Source organism: Ursus maritimus, unplaced genomic scaffold (assembly GCF_017311325.1).
Source record: "Ursus maritimus isolate PB19 unplaced genomic scaffold, ASM1731132v1 scaffold_35, whole genome shotgun sequence".
Taxonomy (NCBI): domain Eukaryota; kingdom Metazoa; phylum Chordata; class Mammalia; order Carnivora; family Ursidae; genus Ursus; species Ursus maritimus.
This window is the reverse complement of record NW_024426119.1, coordinates 3497422-3505906: the sequence shown is the minus strand read 5'-3', so window position 1 is coordinate 3505906 and position 8485 is coordinate 3497422. Positions and strand designations below refer to the sequence as shown.

General features: G+C 39.7%; 1 pseudogene; it reads left to right on the top strand.

The window, feature by feature from the left end:
- The first annotated feature begins 2523 nt into the window (after window positions 1–2523).
- LOC121100254 lies at window positions 2524–2624 on the top strand (annotated as a pseudogene).
- The last annotated feature ends 5861 nt before the right edge of the window (window positions 2625–8485 follow it).

The following is an 8485-nucleotide window of genomic DNA, read 5'->3' as shown; positions in this document are numbered from 1 at the left end:
AGTCCAAAGCAAGGTCAAAAGGATTGATCATGGAGGACGGCTGGGTGTGGGACTGACCAAAGTCCTCTGTGTTGGGTGGACGGGAGAGCTGGTCGGCTCCTCACTGCCTGGCTTTTGAGATTGCTTGCAGCCTTTCAAAGGTTGCGGCAGATGCCCGTCAGGTTAAGGAGGGTCCGTGTTAGTTCTGGAATCCTGAGAGAAATGCATTTCTCTCTTTGCAGTACTGACTTGAATTTTTTGGATCTATTTCAAGTAGAGCAGATGACTAATCACCCCCTTCTGCTAGTTGATAATGGGTTGTCTATAAAACCTTGTTTTTGTATGGTTACCTTATTGTGAAGTTCACGTCTTTTGAGGAACATTCACCACTGAAAGGCAGGGAAAATGTCCACTCCAGGGTGTAGTAAAGCTGACAGGGAAAAAGAAAAAAACACTAAATGACTTGGCTCTGTTGTTTTTTAGTTTCCTGAGAGAAAGTGGCCTTGACCTCCATGCATTACTGCTTTTGAGATTGTAACAGCAGATGATATCGCTCAAGATAATGGGAGATAAAGAGGAAACTGACAGTTGGTGAAGACAACTAAAGGTGTTTATAACATTGCAGGGTTGTGCAGGTGACTTTAGAAACAAAGGATTTGGAAGTGATAAAAAGTGGAGACTGGCAGTAGAGCTGGTAATAAAGCCGCTAGCTACTTGAGGCAACGTCCTTTTTTATTTTTTTTCTTTTATTGCATCTGATTGCAAATTAAAGTGGGGGAAAAAAAAAAAAAGATTAACCCCAGGCAGAAAAGAATATTCAGTCCCTGCCTCAGTGGTTTTCAAAACAAAAAACTGTAGTCTTTGATTTTCAGATTTGATTTTTTTTTTTCTTTTGCCTGCTGGTAGCCATACAAAGAGATATAGCTCAATAAACCGAAAGATCCACAGCGCTGTGCTTCACAGCAAGGGCCTGGAGGGATTCTGAGCCAGGTTAATGGATATGATGGTTTTCCCTTCATTGATTTTTAAGATGATTATATTTTATTTATAGGCGAGAAAATAATAGTTAATCTTAGATTTATTGAAAACTTATTGCAAGGCTGCATAAATTGATAACAGTAACAGTACATTTAGGGCAACAAAACTAGACTTGTCTTTAATTCCTTAAGTGCTGACGTGCGGGGAATCTATTGACTTGAAATTAAATATGCTCTAACGTACAGCTGAATCCAGGTGGGGAAGAGTTATATTTTTCAGGCTGCTCTGAAAGATTTCATTACACAAAGCTTTGGTACACACGAGGTGTTTCTTTTGTAAAAACTAGGTAAAAAATCTAGGAGCCGAAAGCTCAGGGATATGGGCATGTTGCTCTCTGGGGGCTTTAAGACCTGAATTCCAAATCAGTCAGTCATTTGTCAGCTAAAAAGCCTACTGGTCAACCATAATTGTGTCCAAAGGTTTGGATCTTAAACCAGGATGTGTGTGTTCTAAGATGCAGAAAAAACTCAACACATCGGCTTATCATAACTCAGAATTCCATTGCCTTAAAATGATTCTGGTTTCATATCTTAAATGAATTTGATGCAGGCGGGCTGGGTCCGAGGACCCAGGGGAAGAGCCCGCAGGACCAGTCAGAAGAGTCCTGGGCTTCATGCAGGATAGACATCAAAGATGAACTGAAGAAAGTGAAAGCAGAATTTATTGAATAAATGAGTGACAGAGAATAGCAGAAGGAGTGTCTGGGAGACTTGGAAAGGAAAGGAGAATGAGTCTTAACACTCGAGGCTAGGGATTTCTATTGGATAGGGGTCTGGGGCATGAGCTCCTTTAGGATTCCAGGGTAGGGCCCAATCAGTGGTGAGTGTCAGCTGAACAACAGGTGTTAGTCTATAAATCACCAAAGGTAGGGGGTATCGACACCAGCGTCAGCGGACGTTTGCTCGAAGCTAATATCCGGGAGCAGGTTTGGGATCTGGCTCTTCTTAGATGTTATCAGGTGTTTGGGGCCTAGGACCAAACTCAGAGAATGATTCACTTTTTTGCTTTCCCCTTGCAGTGGGAATATAGCTTCTTTGGCTTATTCAGAAATGAGGGCTAGAGGAAAAATGGCACAGACAGAGCCTTTTACAATGGAGTCCCTTTAGGCTTCCCTATCTCAAATTCAGGGACCTTTTGGATTCGGAGCAAATAAATTCCCATTAGCCAAGCAGGGACAGTAACTTCACCCAATCGGGATGGAACACTGGGTCTTTGTCTCTCAAAAAGATTGAGTAATTGTCAATACAGATCTGTGGCTCAGAAATGTCAGCTACAGGCCCTTGATATGCAGGACTTATCCGAAGTGGGTGAGCCAAAGCATACTCTCCAGCAATTTAATTAGTCAAAGTTTTCCAGATAAGTGAATGTTTATGCAGAGAAGGGAGCAGAAATATTTGAAGTGTATTGTAGCGACAGAGAACGTTGACCACTGCGTCACCCAAAATAACAATGTAGCATTGTTTTGAAGTATTGGAAAGTTCACTTTTATTGAAAGTTCCATATTGGGCTTGCTTGCCAGTGTGTGTACTAAATTTGGATCAGTACACAGATTAGCATGACCTTTGTGTAAGGATGAAATGCAGATTCGTGAAGTATTTTTCTTTTGCACTTTCAGCCAGAAGTACAACATGTATGTGCAAAAGCTAAAATGGCTTAACATTATGTTACACTTTACACCGAAAATGTATTACTGTGAATGGTCTATAATTAAGCCCAATGAGACATCGAGGGAGTCCATACATGCATCAGTGAGCAGATGCAGTTTACTTATTTATAGAATGTTTCTTTTTGAAAAACTAGTGGTGGACACATTTGGATCACATTTATACAGTTACAAAAATAAAGATTTGATTACGGTCATTCTTCCAAAAAAGTGCCATGTTAACTCATGCTGTAGCTGATAGGAATGGTAGAAGTTGACTTTTATCTGTGTTAAAAGATAAACTGAGATATGTTTAAAAAAAATTGAGTTTACTGGAGCAAAAATTGATTCCAATGGGCCAGCACCGAACTGCGGTGGCCGGGGGTGCTTTGCTGACAGCAGCTGGGGGAAAGACTCGGGAAGAGAAGAGGCGGAAACAAAGCGAGAACATACTGAGGTGGCTCCAGTTTAGGCATGTGCCTTGTTTGGGGAAGCCAGGTTGGCTGTTTGTGACAGGTTGTCTTTAGGTTTTGATTTCTTAACCTTGAGGCATGTTAGGCTTTGGTGTTGGTTTGCTCCAGCAGGCTACTGTCCGGGTTTAGAACCACCTCAGTCTCCCGGCCTCCAGCTTTAGTTAATTTAGCACCTGCAAGGCTGATGTTCATTTTCGAAGTCCGCCATGGTCTTGTTTTCCACAAAATTCGACCTGAATGCTCAGTCACTTTTGGTTAAATGCAGTGACAGTATATGAAAATAACGTCCCACCACAACTGCACATACGAATATCTCAGCAAGAGCCAACCTGCGTTCCAAGATGGATGCCAGGAGGCATCTTACGTCAGCATCCAGGATGTAACCAAAGTAACAGGACAGAGAAACGAAAGAGTAATGGGATTAATGAGATTTCCTCTTTTACTTGACTATTCTATGTTTAGTGGATTGATATATGTTATACGAAGTTCTATATTTCAGTGAAAAATGAGACAGGAATAAGAATGTGTTAGAAGTTTTATCTTAGGTCCGTGAGACTCTATCAAAAGGGAAAAGTTACTTTTTAAAGATATTTTAATAAATGAATAAAAAAAATTAAAAATTTTATTTATTGATAAAGTCACGTCACATTTTCCTGCTAGGACAATGGAGAAGCTCAAACAAATCTTTAAGCTATACATGAATTTAAAAACACAGAGACACGATATTTGAGAAATAGTTAAAGACCACAAAAGGAATTTGATTTTAGATAAGAAACTGATTTGAAATGAAGCAAGAGACGACTCATACCTTGAACACACACACACACACACACACACACACACACACAATTTCTGCTTTTTTTCGTTGAACTCCATTCCTCCCGGTCCCATCTTGAATTGTCAGTAAATTGTCAAGAAAACTGCAAAAAAAAGCAAGTCTGGTAAACTTTCTGCCTGAGCCAGGATGAAAAAGAACATGAAGATTCTCCCATGAGGAATCCCATTTTCTCAAGATCTGAGGCTCACTGAAAAATATTATGCAATCGTAACAATGATCATGTTTTATCAAAATATCTGGTGCTTCTCTGTTAAGAAATTCTTACCTAGCTGGTCTAACTTATTTTTATCTTAAATCTATCTGAATTTCTTCCTATAATACCAGGGCGCCTAGGTGGCTCAGTTGGGTAAGCATCTGCCTTCAGCTCAGGTCCTGGGATCGTGGGATTGAGCTCGGCGCCAGGCTCCCTATTCAGCAAAAAGTCTGCTTCTCCCTCTCCTTCTGCCCCTCCCCACTGCTCATGCTCTCTCTCTCTCTCTTCCTCTCTCAAATAAAATCTTTAAAGAAGTAAATTTTTCGCTGTAATATGGAATTATAGAAACTGAAAAGGGGCACTGTGGTAGGTTTTCTTTAATTTTTTTCCTGAGTTCAAAGTTACAGAGGTTTATTGTCAAAAGTTCGGAAAATCTAAGTGAACAAAAAGAAAGAAAAGGCCATTACTTGTGAATCTCTAATTAGAGATAATCTCTGTTAACATGTGAACACATGGTTGGAATTACACATATTGCTTAGTTACCTGTTTTTTTTAACCATATATAGTGAGAAAAGTTCTTTTAAACAAAAAAATGTATATATCATTCTTTCAAATGATTTAAGTGTTTTTATTTTTATTTTTTAAAAGATTTTATTTATTAGTGTGTGTGTGTGAGAGAGAGAGGTTGAGCATGAGTAGGGGAGGGAGGGGCAGAGGAAGAAGCAGACTCCCCACTGAGCAGGGATCCTGATGCAGGACTTGATCCCAGGACCCCGGGATCATGACCTGAGCCAAAAGCAGACATTTAACCGACTGAGCCACCCAGGTGCCCTCAAATGATTTAAGTATTTTTCATCACAGTATGTCAGAGTGCACATGTTCTTTTTGGCCACATCATATTTCTGTTAAAACTGTTTTCCAGTTTTTATTTCCTTGTTTCTGAGGATGGGCATTTAATTGGACCAGAACAATGCATATTGCATAAGGTTCAACCTATTATGTTTAAGTTTTAGTCCTGTGAGATTGTGATATAATAAGAAACATCTATTTTGGTCTTTATCCCATGTTCTTGGGCCAGAGCTCCTAAAATTTTTGTAATTTTTTTAAAAGATTTTTTTTTAAACTTATTTTGGGGGGAGGGCAGATGGAGAGGGAGAATCTTAAGCAGACTCTGTGCTGAGCTCGGAGCCCGACGTGGGGTTGGATCTCATAACCCTGAGGTCACAACCTGAGCCAAAACCATGAGTTGGAAGCTTAACTGACTATACCACCCAGGCGCCCCCAATCTTTGTAATTTCTAAGTGACAAGAACAATAGGAACATCTTTTGTTTTAACATTTGTCCCTGACAACTGACACAGTTTTGGAGCTTAAAAGTGGAAGGAGCCTCTTCTGTTATTTGTAACAAGCCCCTTTCTACCGCACCTGACTTCAGATTTAAAAGAACTTTTGGAAATACCCTAAGGATAGGGAGCCGGTTGCCAGGGCAACCACCTTTGTGATTAGAGGGTTGGAACTTTCAGCCCCCATCCATACCTCCAGGGAGGGGAGAGGAACTGGAGGTTGAGTGGATTATCAATAGCCAATGATTTAATCAATCTTGCCTATGTAACAAAGTCTCCATGAAAGCCCTAACTAAAGAGGTTTGGAGAGCTTTGGGGTGGGTGAGCACACTGGGTGCTGGGAGGGTGGTGTGCCTCCCCAGAGAGGACATGGGAGCTCTGTGCCCCTTCCCACATACCCTGCGCTATGCATAGCTTCCATTTGGCTGTTCTGGAATTATATTCTTTATAATAAATGAGCAGTAGTGATTAAAGTGCTTTCCTGAATTCTGTGGGCTGTTCTAGCAAATTATCAAACCCAAGGAGGGGGTCGGGGAAGCACCCAATCTAGGGCTGGCTTGTCAGAAATACACATGATAATTTGGGATTTGTGATTGTCCTCTGAGGTCAGGGGAGAGCTTGTGGAACTGAGCTCTTACTGGTGGGTCTGTGCTGAGTGTACTTAGTGTCAGGATGGTTTAATACGAGGGGACAAAAAAAAAAACCTCATATGTTTGGTGACAGATGTGTTGTGAGTAGAGAAACTAGCTTTTTAATTCCTGCTCTTGGTATCTTATCTCAGCTTCCCCCGGCAAGTTTTCCAATCTGGCGTGTATTTTGTATACTAAATAGATTTAATAAAATTTGTTTGTGAGTAAATGTTACAAAGATATGTGGCCATTCACAGTAATAATGACAGCTCTCAGAAGCCTCATTTTAACTCTAAGTTGACATAAGGCATTAATATTTCAAGGAGAATAAAAGTACTAAAACTCTGGTCTAATAATTAATGAATTTCTTGATAAAACACTCTTCTTTTTTTGATCCTTAGTTATCTAAATAATACCCCATAATTGATTTAGCAGAATCAATAATTATAATTGTGAAAATCATCATTACACTCAAGACAATCAACTGAAAAACTCAGGATTTCTAAGAATACATTAAAATTATATAGAACTGCTTGCCTATATGCCAGAAATAACCACTTAGAAACCATAATGGAAAATATTTCAATTTACAATGACATCAATTATATAAAATGCATGAGAATAACCTTAACAAGGTAACCTATGATTGGTTTCTCTATGAGAAAATTCTGATTTTACTCCCTACAGACCTCAAAGCCGGACTCAGCAAGTGTTCATATTCCCTCCATAAATATACTCTTTAAAATATTTTGGAACTCTGTAGAATTTACTAAAAATATCATTGACTTTTGGGAGGAGGGTTTACATGGCTTTTCCCATAATACCATTCTTCCTCAGAAAGTCTTCTGCCTCCTGCCTCTTTTTTGGTATATTAATAATTAAATCAGGGGAGGTCCTCTTTTGACCTTTCCCCCATGCAGCCTTTAATCTTGGAAACTGATAGAGCATGTGAGTGGTTAAAGACATTTGTGTATGAAGTGCTCGTTGAAACAGTAGGAGGAGCATTGGTTTTAATATATAAGTGGACAATGATCTAAACTGATAAGCATACACTGGTACTACAAAGCTAATAAACTTATGAAAAAAATATGAAAAAAGAATTTCAAATAATAAAATAAGCACATCATTTCACTTAATAAATTGGCAAACTTTCAGGGAAAAAGACGAACATACTCGTTAAGTTTTGCGAGCTGTCACTCACATTTTGGTGGTAGTTGAAATTGTTGGTATTCCAACAAGCAGTTTGGCAATATTATCAAAAATCTAAAATGTAGCCAATCTCCTTGACTTAGTTCAGAATCTCATGTTTCACATGAAATGTCCTGGGAACCTCCTTGACAACAGTTTAAATCTTACCACACCAGACAATGTCATCTTCTTAAGAAACACATCCCATTAGCCAGAGCCTTTGGTGAGTCAGAATCGCCTGGTTGATGACATTGCTGTCCCGTACTCGGAGACATTGAAGACGGTTCGCAGACGGCTAGCAGTAGGTATTACTTCTTGAGCAGTGATTATATTTTAGTCTGTTTTCTATGGGTTTCTCCTGTTTTATCTGTTAATACTCTTAACAACCCGATGAGAGTGGGTATGGTTATTATCCCCATTTCACATATGAGGCACAAAGCAGTTCACTCATTTCTCAAGGTCATGCAGGCATTTCTCAAGGTCATGCAGGCATTTGGACACCAGAGTCTGAGATTTAACCTTGGTGCTATTTTGTCTGTAAAAGGATGACCGGACTTTGCCTCATCTACCACTTTCCCAAGCGTTCTAACTCTTCGACCACGCTAACTAACATTCTTTACATTCCCCAAGTATAACTGGCTCCTTGATCACTTCAGGATGTATGTTAATTTTTCTACCGAGGATTCCTGCACTCAACCAACTTCTCATAAAACTTGCCGCTGAAAAGCCCGCACTAACGTACGCAGCATGTCATATTGTTAATGATGTTTTTGTTAGTTACGGCAGAGACTTTTCATTGCCTACCCAATATCTGTTCTCCTCTTTTTAATAAAAAGATTCTCAGGTTTCCTTGGAGCTAGGTGTGGGCCGTTTCAAATGGTAGTGGTTGTAGGGGGTAGAGAGGACAGTTCCTTAAATAGGGAGGGGGGGGTCTTGTTGCCAATATCTCCTTCTTGCTAGAGCTCCAACATCTAGATTGAGATCTTGAGGATTAAGGATAGTAAAGGGAAAGGATCAAAGAAACCAGAGTCCCTTGTAACTTCAGAAACCACTATACCATCTTTGGGCTCTCCCTCACTTCAGGTACCTCTCTGTTATTGGTAGCTGAATGTAATTCCTTACTGATCTATTTGTCAGGGGTAATTTTATTTTATTTTATTTTA